General features: G+C 37.7%; 1 protein-coding gene across 6 annotated transcripts in view; it reads left to right on the forward strand.

The window, feature by feature from the left end:
- FGF14 (fibroblast growth factor 14) overlaps positions 1-13,772 on the forward strand; it is a 415,933-nt gene that overhangs the window by 259,728 nt on the left and 142,433 nt on the right. The window lies entirely within an intron of this gene.

Raw genomic sequence — 13,772 nt, forward strand, 5'->3', positions numbered from 1 at the left:
TAGCTTTAGCTTGCCTTTAAATACAAATGAAATTAAAATTCAGTTTCCCAAGGAACTATCAAAATGTGCTGGTGGTTAGAAGGAATGAACTTTTGTCTTCTGTCTCAATAAAATAAGGTATAATATTTAATTTTACAACAGAACCGCATCAAGTAGTTTTTTGTAATTAATAGTTGACTTAGTTCAGTGAGCAAAATTAGCGTTAAGCACATATAAAAGACCAATGAACTATATAGTATTTTAATAGAAATATTTACATCAACTAGGAAATAGGTTTTAAAATGGAAATATTCTTTTAGATTGAGAGTATGTGAAGGGGGCTGATCTTTTTCTTCCTTCTCAGAAAATGTCTTGCAATCTAGGAGTGCTTTACAACAAAGAGCATCTCAGATTTTCATCTAATGCTCTCACTCCCCTTCCCGCCTCCCACCCAAACCCCTCACCATTAACACAATATCTTGCCACTTAACTACAGAGAAATAGTGGAAGAGATAGCCAGTTCTTAACATAAAGAGAATAGATGCCAACACTACTACTAATTTCTGTTAGCTAGATAATAAAGCTCTTATTTTTTCATTTCAAGGATGAGGCCACAATGGGGGCCTTTGTATGTAACAAAGTACATGCAGGCTAAGTTTTGGTGATATGTCAGAATATTGATTAAGTACAGTGAGAAGGAAGAGGAAATCTGTCCTGGGATATGTTCAGGAATCACTGAATAACCAGGAAAAATTGTCAGAGCGACAATACAAAATTATTAAAGTTTCAGCTGACATAACTGAATATGTAAAAGTCAGTAATCCTTGATAATTTATAATGTTTCAATGACTCACACTGTAACAGTTTTACATAATCTTTTAATTAGCACCCTTGTTGGCTTTTGTGAGAAAATTTAAATGGCCTAAAGATTTCTGATGAGCATGAGCATTACAAACATGAAAAAAAGAAAATCCAGGATATTTCAGCTGATGCTGCAGTACAGAAAGCCTAGTTCAAACAATGATTTATTAATTATTGAAAATTAATAACTTTTTATAATACCTTTGAAAATTTCCTTTTTAAAAAGCTTATCTCAAACCTTTTTTGTTGATATAAAATCCTATAGAAATTTAAATACTTTAGACTGCTTTAAGCATTAGAGGTGCATTTCAGGAAAGCAGAATTAGGCTTCTGAATCTAAACCTAAAGACTACCTTTAAAGTCAGTGGAAGAAAAGCGGGGTTCTGCATGCAGCAACTCAGAATACCTGTTGGCCAAATGCCTCCACATTCAGGGTGTTGAAGACCACCGTGAAGGTCCCTGTTAATTCAAACTCTGTGATAATTCATGTTAAGGCAACTTGGTCATGAATGGGATTTGCCCGTCAAATCCACTGATCTTTCCTAGTTTTTGTTCGAAAACAAAAGGTCCTAGTTTTTGTTTGGAGCAGATCAGAAAGGGGCACAGAGCAAGGCTTCTCCTTGAGCAATCTATGTACCTTTCACTAGAAATGATACCATTCTTTCTGTTTTAGTCTTAAGGTTGTTAGTGATGACTGAAATTACCAAAATATTTGCTCTAACTCTGCTATATATGATATGTTAAGATTTAGATTTCCATTTCAGTAAGATCAGATTTGCTGATTGGTAACAGTATGATACCCTTACCTAGAAAATGTTTTTGCTTCTAAAAATAAATAAATATGACTTTTCTGGCATTTTCCTACATCATATACTTTTATTTCTATGGACAAAAAAGGCCAATTTATTTTTCAGTCTGGAAAAGAGATTTGCTCTTTCAATTCAAAAAGTTTTTTTCATAGCCTCATTATTTTCTTGAATACTTGGAATTAAGAAAGCAAAGCTCCTTCAGTATTGACTAGATTTGAAATTTGCTTGGATCACTGAACTGGTCGCTGGTTTCTTTGAAGAACACCTTCAGTTATATTATTGTCCAGTCTCTCTAATGTTTGTGTGTTTTCAGTTTGAGTATACATATAACACACTCGTAACTTCTTTATCCTTGTAGTAAAAAAAATCTGAGGACTTTTAAAGATACATTTTATCTTATGCCCATCCATCTTGTAGCTATCTTTTCCTTTATATCCACTCTTGATAGGCTATGAAGCTTTGTTTTCTGGAGTCCAGTTTTGCATTTCATTTTTAGCAGTGGAAAAATTGTACGTAGCTATGTGTTGCATGTATAAATCTATGCCTTTTAAAAGCATAATTATAAAAGAAATCCTTTTTAAGTACAAGTGCAAGAAATTATGTCCCATGATAATCTTTGGAGAAGTCGCTTAAGCTTTCTCAGGTAACCACTGATATTCATATTTAATCCTATGTAGACCATTGATAGATTCATTTAATATAAAGTAAAAGTTTCAATCTTGTGGTTCATAAATCAAGGCCATCAGAAAATCATTTTTTGAAAGTCTACTGGAAGTTGTAAAGATTGCCTGTGCTTCAGAAAATCCCATATCATATGAAGCATACAAGGAACAATCAAGGTTTAAACTGCCAACAGCTCCACATGTTCAAATGTGCTGTCATCTTATCATAAATAATTTCAGAAATAAATCATGCTCTCAGAGCTTAACAAATATTTTTAATCCTTTTTGCATACATTTTCAATTAAAACATTTTGTTGTAAAACAGAAGTATTTTTCTGTCTTGAGAAACAAAAATATCAGATTTGGAAATATCTATATGCTGTTCAGATCCAGGTCCGCATGCACAGATTTTTGATTTACAAAATCTTTTCTAAGGGGACTTCCAGAGGTCCCTTTCAACCTAAACTATTCTACCGCAAACAAAAGCCAGGTTTCAGTAAATTTATTGGTCATTTATCTGCTTTTAGTTAAGAAAATTCATATTTTTAATAAATAGAAGTTTCATCACTTGACTCTGAGCTTATACTTTTTATATGTTTGCAAAACCTTGCATAAAACTGTAAAGTGATTTGCATATGATGATAACAGATAATGAATATCACAGAACATCATTATTTCAGATCATTGTGCTCTTTCTCTGTTTTCCTCTAAGCCTTCAGCAATGTTAAGCAGGCGAATTTCTTCAGGTGGGGGCCAAATCTTGAAATAATGAGGAAGCTGTTATGCAAGGTGCTGATATTTTCAAAGGAAATGATATGCAAGATTGATCGTACCTACACAGCAAACTGAGATAGCTGGTTGTTTGTTTGTTTGGTTTTCTAAATTCAAAGATTTAAAATAATAAAGATTGATTTCTATGGGAAGTTGACCTACCTGTATCCAAGGTTTTAGCAGTCAATTTAAAAAATGTGAGTGGCATCAGAACACTATTATTTTGTATAACACAATTGTAAACAAAATCATTAAAAACTTACTTACATGAGTGATAATTACAGCATGGTATAGTACCCTCTTCCACATGTGTAAAACTGCAATAGTAAGCAAATTTTTTTTTTTTTCCACAACAAATGATGATGTGTAGATTGTTTATATTTGAGTCTTTAAGGCCAAGAAAGGATTGCTTTGTCTCTGGAGAGAGAATATTAGTCAAGGAGCTATGGTTCACAGCAATTTGGCTGCCAGTATGTTCCATTTCTAATGACTTCTGTTCTTCCTTATCAGTCTAGCAGAGCCAGAACCACTCACTTATTATTTACAGAGCACAGTTTGGATTGCATCAAAGAGAGCTTCCACTCATCAAGCTGTTTCCTGGTATTAATTTAGCTCTTCCTCCCTGCATCTGTAGCTGAAGCAAGTTTCCATAGTGCTTAAACTAAGGCTTGAAATAAATCAAAGAGTTCTGAGACTTGGTTAGAAATTTTTATTTTATGCTTTTAAACACGAGGCTTACCTGAACACTGAAGGGCAATGCAAGGGATATTTGGAGACTTCTGGTAACAAATGAGTCCCAAAGGCTTTTATCTGAAGAGTGACCTTGTACACTAGTAGCAAGTTCAGTTTCAAGGTAGATGGATCGGGAAAAGTGGGCTTTGGGAAGGGACAGTGTTCTGTCTACCTGTGTTCAAGGCTGACCAGGTTTAAGAGCTGATGTGACTGGAGGACAGTTTCAGCAGTCTCTCAGTCTTGTCCAACTGTTCTGTTTTGACTGGATTCATGCACTGACTGACAGCTTCTAAGTCACTTTTATCCAGATAATAAGAGTCTGTGGACAAAGAGTCATTGACCCAGTGGATGCTCAGGTTTTCAAATATTGAAATACAGCCAGCTAGAAGCTAGACCTCACACCAACCTTTCTGAGCTTCCCAGTTTTCTGGGAGGCAACTTTGTAACAGTCTTAGGCTGATCTGAGACTATCCCACCACTGGTAAAGGCATGCCCCTCTCCTTGCTTCATGTGCAACTTTGCCAGCTCTGCATTGCCAGACTGCATGGTAAGTCATATCAATTTACTAATCAAGGTGAACAGTAAAAAGAAAAAAAAAAAATAGGCTGCATCTGCAACTGACTTTTCATATGACAAAAAGCGTAGTTCTCGTAAACTTTCTGGGTGTCCTGTGTACACGTACTGGCGACAGACTGTTAGGCCCTATTTGTAAGTTTTCAGCTGCATTAGCCAGACAATGAGCATTATGTTATTAAGATACTACACATTCTTACATGGAAAATACATTTATATAATAGCATTAGACTGATGGGAATTTTAAGGGAAGCTTAATGAGTCATTTGAATATTGAGATTACAAGGTGATTGCTGTAACTCTTGTAACTGTGTCTAAGAAGATAATATTTATTACCTATGATTAAACCTGTGCATTGCTTTTCTTAAATGCATAGATTTTCCTTCTCTCTCTAAGATGAATGGAAACTCTCTTCCAACTAACTAGGCTGATTCTTAGCCAATCCTTCTGCAACTCTCTTTGTTGGTCTTATAGCTACCTATTTTTTCTTCCTAGCCAAAAATCTACACCTCAGCTTAACTTTAAAGTGCCTGTAAAAGTATCAGTGGGTAAAACATCCTTTGCAGATTTTGAACAATTAAGTTATTCAACAAATGGTACAGGCTACTGAAGTAAATATCCTGTTTAGAATTTTTTAGCTTGCTGATTTCATTACTTGTAATAATTTTATAGAAGCAATGCAAAAGATGTACAGTTTCATTGTCATAACCATCATTCTGTGAAAAAGAGGAATGAAGAAATTTGCATTTTTTGTATCAGAACACCTTCTATTACTTGAAATGATTATGATAAAAAAGCAGTCCTATGTGAATATGTCAGTGTTTATTTTTCTTAAAGTTACTTTAAAGTAACAGTTTTTTAAAGAAAGGGATGGTCTATCTGCTATCACACAGATGTTGAAAAATATTCCTACCACACAATTTTTACTCAGCTTTTGTCTGGTACAAATAGCTCCAAGTTCTACAGCAGTGTAAGTAATAAAAGAAAAATTTACCAGTGTGTGTTGCAAGTTATTCTCCAGTCAATATGTCTGTGGATAACTAGAGTAACAGTGTCCACTGCTGGCAAATCAGATAATTGCACTGCACATTAGAGCGATATGCTCTTAAAAGGTTTCAATGAGTTAAGTTTTGACTATGAGATATTTCATAATTTAGGTTTGTAGGACTGTGTTGTAAAATCAGGTCACTATGTTAGGAGTATTCATGCTATTACTGCTAATAATAAATGCTATGGTATTTGAACTAATAGCCAGGAATATCAGCACAGTAGTATGAGCAAGTATTGCAATATTTTCTTCAGGACTTAAAAATAATTGTAGTATTCATTATATTCTAGCTGTCACATCTTCAAAATAAAGAAAAAGATAGTAAAAGTCTATGAACTTTGTCTTGATGTTCTAATTTATGTAAGTAACGAGACAGGCAAGCAGAAGTTCTTAAATTCTTTAAATTTTTTAGGTCAAAGCATTCATTGCTGTCTTTGTTAGGTTTTTCTTAAACATATAAATGAAGTATAGAAGAAATCAATGTTTCTATTTGGAAAGGAGTAAAATAGAAATGTGCAGCTTGATATAGCAATTACCACTGGTAATGATGAAGCTAGAGCTGAAGTAGACTGATTATCAAAGAGGAGAAGAAAAGGCTGGTATCTAAAAAGTTATTTTAATCAATATTCTTCTGGTGGTTTTTTGTAGTGGATAATATTTGTTTGCATCTGTTGCTTAATAACAGTATGTCAATACAAAGAAAATCTTTCAGTCAAAGAAAATAATACAGAGTGAAAGAAACATTAAGGGGAAAAAAGCTAAAGTGGCTTCTTATGCTAATATAAACTGCATTATCATGTCAGATACTCCTGAATATCTAGATTAACTAAAAAAAAGCTAAGGCATACTTGTTTTCAGAGATTTATACCTGCGTTTATTCCATTCAACAGAAATAGTAGACAATGCACTGAATTTTCTGTTTGTTTGGAAAGAGGGAAACACAGCAGGTGGCTTTTTTTAGAAAACATTAGTTGTGTCTGAACCCCAGAGAAAGGGATGTTCCTTTACGAAAAATCTCAGAGGAGATCAAGGCTTACCCTATGGATGAATGTGGCATTAGGCAGCATTGTTCTATAGCTGCTTTTTCTCCCTTCAGAGACTTACCTTGTCCCGGTTAGTACCCAGAGAAATACTTTATTACCTTGCCTCTGGAACAAGAAAAGAACAGGATTTTAGGTTTCAGGGCTTTTTTTTTGCTTGCAAATGTCTTCAAAATAGTATCAAATGGATTGCAAAACAAAAGTTATTTGAAAATAAATGGTAGAAGAATTATAAGCAGACAGATGACTATCAAAAAGTTCTTCTGCCAAATTAATTACACTGCCAATTTTAGGTTAGGTAGCAGACAAGAAGGCTATTTTTTTCTAAATTATTTGCCAGGGAGTGTCCTTCATGCTTTCTTCCACCACCACAAAGTGGTACTGTGAATGTGTGTATGTACACATGCAAGTGCGCAGACAGCCGTATTCCAATCCTTCCTGTCACTGGTGGCAATCACTTTCTGTACTTATAGGATTACTGGATGTCTTTTGGGGGATATCATTCTTCTGCTTCTCAAGCTAGTAATTTATCTATGTCTCAGCTCATCCTGTCTTTTCTGTTTGGCATTTTATTGTATTGGATATAATCTGTTTTTTCTCCTGGGTCTCTGTGAGATGACCAAAATCCAACACTTCCCGTGTTCTTAAAGTCCAGAAATGTAACACATTTTTTTCTCACATTTTCATATGTTTCTTGTCTGTTCTGAGGAAAGCAAGAAACCCTTATGTAAATATTTAAAATTAGTATTTTTGAGGACTTTAAAAAACACTGTCAATAAGCTGGGGCTATATAGTTTTTATATACATATATGTATATATTTATTACTTGGATGGCATTTTGGGTTTCCTAATAATTTCAGACAGAAGATACAGGTTCCATGTCTAAGTTGGAATTTACATGTCATACCATGTGCAGACAGGTTATTGACTTTTAAATGGTATTCAAACAAGGCATCTGAATAAAAATATCTCCTTACCAACTGCCCCAAATTCTCATAAATACAAAAATGCTCATATATACATATGTGCAAAAATTTTTTGTGAAATTTTACATATTCATGCACTTTATACTTGTATATGTTGCGTGTTGTGTGTATGCACTGATATTACTTATTTCATTAACAAAAAGACTAAAGGATTTGATTCCACTATGAAGATACTAGTTGGAAAGTGAATATCTAATGAACCAACAGATATTGCGATGTAATGTCAAAGTCTATGAAAGGAACAAACCCTTATGTGTATGCTGGTAAACATTCCCCAAATCACTGTTATCCACGGAGCTGATATTTTTTTCCTTATAGTTCGAAATTTTCATATTGATGGCTACTTTTCTATAGGCCGTGGTTTTTTTTCTAGAACTTGTGTGGCAAAAATCAATGTGTGTTTAGGCTAATATTTCTGATGATTCTAATCATGAGATTGTGAGTAAGTTCACTGCAATCTCCTTAATTTTTTTTCTGTTCTAGGAGTAGGAAACCCTCACAGGAGAGTATTGTCAAGCAAGTACAACAGCTTACATGTAGTCATGCTCTGCCAGCTGTACTGACTCCAGAGAAAGTTCACTGTAGAGACCAAATTTTTCAGGAATGGCATTCCTTTTGTTTCTGTAGAACAAAGTTAAGCAGACTCACATCACGGGGACTTTCAGTTACTTGGGAGAATAATAGCAAAGTCTGCTGCATGTTTCAGAAGTCGGGCAAAACAGAAGAAAGTCCTGCTGTGGCTAGATAAGCAAATGCAACAGATGTTGTTTTAAGCTGTGTGTATGAGAAATTAATGAAGAAGCTCTCCATGCTGTTTTTAGGTCTTTAAATCTTAAACTTCTCTGTGCATCTATGTGGACTAGAGATGTGGGTTTTTTTTTTTTTTTTTCTTTAACAAAAATCTTTGTTCTGGCTTGTGTCATGGGAGCCTTGTCTGAAGCACCCTGCCGGCAGATCTTCTGCTATTAGCTTCAGTGCGAGCAAAATAAATGGCAATGTGTTTCTGTTGCTAGTAATTAAGAATCTCTCTTTAAGGGGGCTATTTAATATTTAAAATTAAAATCATATATATGTTGCTGCAGAAACTACAATATATTTCATTTTTAATTACTTTTATGGATTTGTCCCTGAAAATGATCTTGATTCTTTTTTAGTCATTGTTGTTAACTGTTGTTTAAAAGAGACTCGTTGGGGATAAATTTTGGGCCTGGGTGAGCTGTCCTGAAGAGCATCTTATGATCTGTGTGCTGTTCAGATTCTCCTGTCAATCCAGCTGATTTCTCTTGTTCACCTGGTCTCAAAAGAAGTGGTATCAGAAGTAGAGGACAGATAAAGTAAAAACTAGGAAGAGTCATGAAAGATGTCACAGGAGGTGTGCTAAGAGTTAGGAGCTGTAATCGTGTGTCTTATCTTGCTGAAAGATCAGTTGTTAAAAATAGCATAAGAATCTCCATTCGCTTTTCCCTTCCCTGTTGAAGAATGAAGAGTTAGACAATGGAATTGAAAATAAAACTCTAAGTAATTAAAGCAGGTATTTTTCTTGACAGGGCACTATTCATGAGACTCATTACTACAGTATAATCAAGAGGATAAGGAGGAAAGCAAAGCCAAAAAAGAAAAAGCAAAACCAAGCAATTTGAGAATTATGTAATTTCTAAAGAATAAGTCAATATCTATTCAGTGCTGTCATACTGGTCATCTACAAGACAATTTTTTTCAGTTCCCTAAATGAACCTGAATCCTTACTAGTGTAGAGGTACTCAGTCCTTCGAGTTGCAGACATAGCCCAGGTAATGTGTGAAAGAAATGTCACCAGTCAATGCAGAACAAATATTGCACTAGCTAAGCCATCGGCTCTGAGCTGATATAATCATTCTTACTTCTTTAGATGTTATGTATATTGTTTATATTTTCATAGTTCTCTGCACAAGCAGTCCTCTAATGTAGGACTTCCTTGCATGGTGGATTAATTTATTCTAGCATATACATTAATTATGTTTTAATGGTTCTTCTAATAACTTGGATACATAAAGTTGAGTAAGTCCAAGGCCTGTGAAGAAGCTGGCTAAAATATGTGCAGTCCTTTAAACAACATACTGGAAGCTTACTTTTGTCTTATTTAAAGGGATTCACTTGACCCGTTTAAACAATTGACTACATAGAACCTCCTATGTATTCAGTAAGTTTTAATAGCTATGAGTTTGGCCCCTTGAGTGCATCAGAATTTATAAACAAGTATTTTTTCACTTCTTATGCATACCTTGCAATTGTTATGCCTAAATTGGTACTTTTACCCCTAGAGTAGCCTTCGCAGCTTGAATGGAAGTTTGAGGAGTAAGGTATTAATCTCATTTGCAACTATAGCACACACCATCGTCAAAAAAAAAAACCAAACCTTTTCAGGGACATGAAATGATCTTCAACTCTAAAGAGTCTGGAAGAACATCTAGATTCACAATACTTCAGTGATGATTTCTAGAATATAAGATAGGTTGACTTTACAGCATCATATTCTAGCGTATTTACCTGCCCAAGCGAACTGTGTGTGCCTACTGTTGGCAAGCAGGTGCAATAAAAACTTTACTAGAGTTCATGAAACTAAAACATGTTTAGCAGCAATGTAATAATCTGGCATTTTACACTTCTAGAAAATCTATGCTTGCAAGGACTTTGGTTTTTTTTTTTTTCTTAGGGATTGGTTTTATTTATTTTGGTTTTGATGTGAGGAATAGTTTCAGGATATCTAGGAGGAGGAAATGTGGGTGAAGTGTATGTATGTGGGAACATACCTGTAGAAAGACATTTTTGTTTCTATTGAAATGGTTTATGAAAGGAAGAACTCTGTAGAGTTTTCATGTCTGCATTGACCAAAAATGACTCTGTAGCTTGTAACTCTATCCAATGTAATGCAAAACATGCAAGGGGGGGGGGGGGGGGGGGAGAAAAAAAAAGAAAAAAAGAAGAAGAAAAAAAAAAAGAAAAAAAAGAAAAAAAAAAAAAAAGAATGCAGCCCTTAAACCATAAGGATGACATTTTTGATTCTGTAAACTTTGTAGCCACTGGATCTAGGTTAGGATAGAATATATAGCATAGAATCTCATTTTGCTAAATGAAAGCCCTTATAAAAACATTTCAGGTATCATTAGTACATGTATATACACAAATATTAACGGTGTATATTTTAATATTGAACTTTGATGCCTGAAAATAGCACATTGTAATATACATTTTAAATTGGATGAAATGGAATATGGTTTGTCCCCAGTAATACAACAATAAATAAATTTAAGGAATAATAACGTGTATATACCCTAGTATATAATAAAGCAAGTATTTTATGCTCTTGAATGCTTTCCTCTAAAATTCATTCAAGCAAGTGATTTTAAAGATTCTAAAACATTTTTGTTTTAGAAAACTCCTGAAATCCATGATAAATTACTAGTTAGAAGTGAACAGATGGGAAAATAGAAAGTATTGAAAATCCCTTCTCCCCCTCCTTTGCTTTTAATCGTTTGTTTTCATAACCAGAGTTTTGTTAATCAGAAGTAAAATTCTATTTTAATGTAGCAAATGTTATAACTAAGATATTTCCATTTGTCCTAAATGCATAATCTTATGGAGTTACTAGTGTTTAAGGTAGCCGATATGTTCATACTTCTACAATCCATCTGTTAGCAAAACCTTCACTTTGACTAGAATTGCACACATTTTATCACAGGTTAAGACAGCAGATGGCTCTCTTGAGTTTTCTTTGCAGAACCTCAAGCTGTAAACAACTGCTCTGCATTTCTGAGATGCAAGTAGAAAGCTATTGTTTTTGATCTCTGGAGTAAGAAACACATTTTCTCTTGTCTGTAAGCGTACTGCCTGTTTTCACCTTCATTCTTTCCTTTCTTTGCCATCACCCAGAGCATCATGTCATTGAGAAATGTCAGTGTGTTTTGGCAAAGGCCCAGTATTTGAAGGCAACTACGGAAAAGGAACAATAGTAGTAGACAGTATATAGTGAAGAGCATCATTGGAGAATATAAAGAGGTCCTTCCAGCAAAAGGAAACGTGGAATCTTTTTGGAGAGAGTCTCTCATGCAAAAGTTAGGGCTCTATATATTCCACTCCTAAATTCCAATGAAAATTAAGGATAGTGGAGGGTTGGGCTTTATTTCACTCCACTCCGTCTCATTCATTCCTTTGTCTGGAGCCAGGTCGAGCAGGAGACTTTGGGCTGTGTCCTGTCGCCTCTCCCGCCGGTGGCAGAGGACGCCCCAGGGCCACAGGCGTTCGGCTTCTGCTCGGCTCTCCAGGGTGCTGAAGGCCGGGGCCCGGGCCGGGGCCGGGGCCGGGATCGGGGCCGGGGCTGCGACTGGGACCGGGGCCGGGGCCGGGGCCGGGGCCGGGGCCGGGACCGGGGCCGGGGCCGGGGGGGCCCCCACTGGGGCGGCATTTGGAGAAGCGCTTCTGTCTTGAGGAGACTTAAGGGAGGCAACACCATGTCTTGTCCACTGCTGGGAAGTATGGAAAAGGGAAGCAGTATGCAAAACTATTACAGTTGAATTAAAAAAAAAAAAAAAGACAAAACCAAACCCTCTCTGCCTAATTGCATTAGTTAAGGTAATTGTAACCGTTGTAAGGAAGTTGCTGCTCTGTAAAAATTGCCAGACAGAAAATCCAATGCGAGTGTTTTAGCTGAATCTCTTTAGAGACACTTTTAAATAGAATTAAAATGTATTATCCAGATCCGATTGTGCATGTTCTGCTCCTAGTTGGTCTAGCATTAATACAAAATCCCTGTATAAGGGAGTTCCCGCCATACACTTTTGCCCTCTGTATAAAAATAGCCCTTTGTAGATTAAAGGATTTAGGGAAATAATGGTCAATATCGGAGATGCTGAAGCCTCTGCTGAAACAAGAACCTGCTCTTACCTAAGAGGGTCTGTATTGCAAAGCAGTGAATTATTCTGGATGGATATTTACACTTCAAAGCCTGTTTTTGTAAAGAACTATCTAATAAGAAATTAGAGTATTCTGAAAACAGTACAAAAATTAGCTGTTTATTACATGACATTTCCCTGTTTGAGCATCTGCCCTTACTTATAGGATAGCTCTGCATTTTTTTCTGTGTAGCTGCTGGCTTCCTTTTTCTGCTTTCCTCTGGTTAGTTACAACTTCAAGAAGTTTCAACACTAGGCTGGCAGAAAGTAAATCCGAAAAACATTGAGCCCTTATTTGCAAAGGGAGAAGACCCAACGGAAAAAGATGAGAGGACAGAAATTAGATGTCGTATTTTACATGGTGTTTATTATCTGCAGCGTATTGTGAACTCCTCGGGGCAGAGGCTCCTTAGGCATTCAGTGTCTAGCGAGCTTGGCTGGTGCTTGCTCAAGTGCTCCAGGACGTAGACTATGAAAACAATTACGAAGTAATCTTACATGGTGCTGGTGATCAATAAATCTACCTCCTGCGGCTGTTTGCGGGTGCCCTATGGAATTCCTCCGGTATTTCTGAAACCTCAGAAATCAGTTCGCGTTCCGAGTGAAACGTCTGCTGGTGCTATAACCTCTTCTCCCGAAGAGCGCGGGTTGGTTTGGGTGGAAGGTCCCCTCAGCCTCGCAGGTGTGTTTCTTCCCCACGGCTCTGAAACCTTCGCATGGCGCGGAAACCCCTCTCCCGTCGGACTACACCCCCAGCCCCGCCCGCTCCCGGCCTTCCTCTGCCCCGCGGCTTCCTCGGCCTGGGGACGGGGACAGGCACCGGTGTCACCACTGGGGGCGGCGGGGGGGCCGCCGGCGGGCGGGGCGGCAGGGAGCCGGTGCGAGGGAGCTGGTGAGAGGGTGCCTGCGAGGGTGCCCCGGGGGGCGGCGGAGGGCGGGGGGGGCCGCGGGCCCCTCCGGCAGCGCCCGGCGCCCTCCTCCCCCGCGGGGCGGGAGCCCCGCACGAAGCCATCCGGAAAGCTAAGGGGGAGCCGGGGCAGCTGGCGGCGGATCCGCCGGTTCCCACCAGAAAACCGCAGCAGCAACACCCCTTCCCTCCGCCCCTCGCCCCCTTTGCTTTATTCTCCTGCCTTTCCCCGCGTCCCTCCTCCACCCCCTGCACCCTCGCCGCCCCTCGCCTTGGGGAGGACAGAGAAAGCTCCAGCGGTGCGTGCCTGTGTGTGTGTGAGTGCGTGTGAGTGTGTGCGTGCGTGTGTAGGGGAGGCTGGAGCGGGGTGGGACTGAAGAGCCGTGATTACAGCTCTCCCCGGAGAAGAAGATTGCTCTCTCCAGATGCTGATTTCTGAAGCACTTGGCAATCATCAGGCGGGAGCCTGGAAGAGG

Source organism: Nipponia nippon, unplaced genomic scaffold (genome assembly GCF_047370975.1).
Source record: "Nipponia nippon isolate SJK-2023a ecotype South Korea unplaced genomic scaffold, ASM4737097v1 scaffold_2, whole genome shotgun sequence".
NCBI lineage: Eukaryota > Metazoa > Chordata > Aves > Pelecaniformes > Threskiornithidae > Nipponia > Nipponia nippon.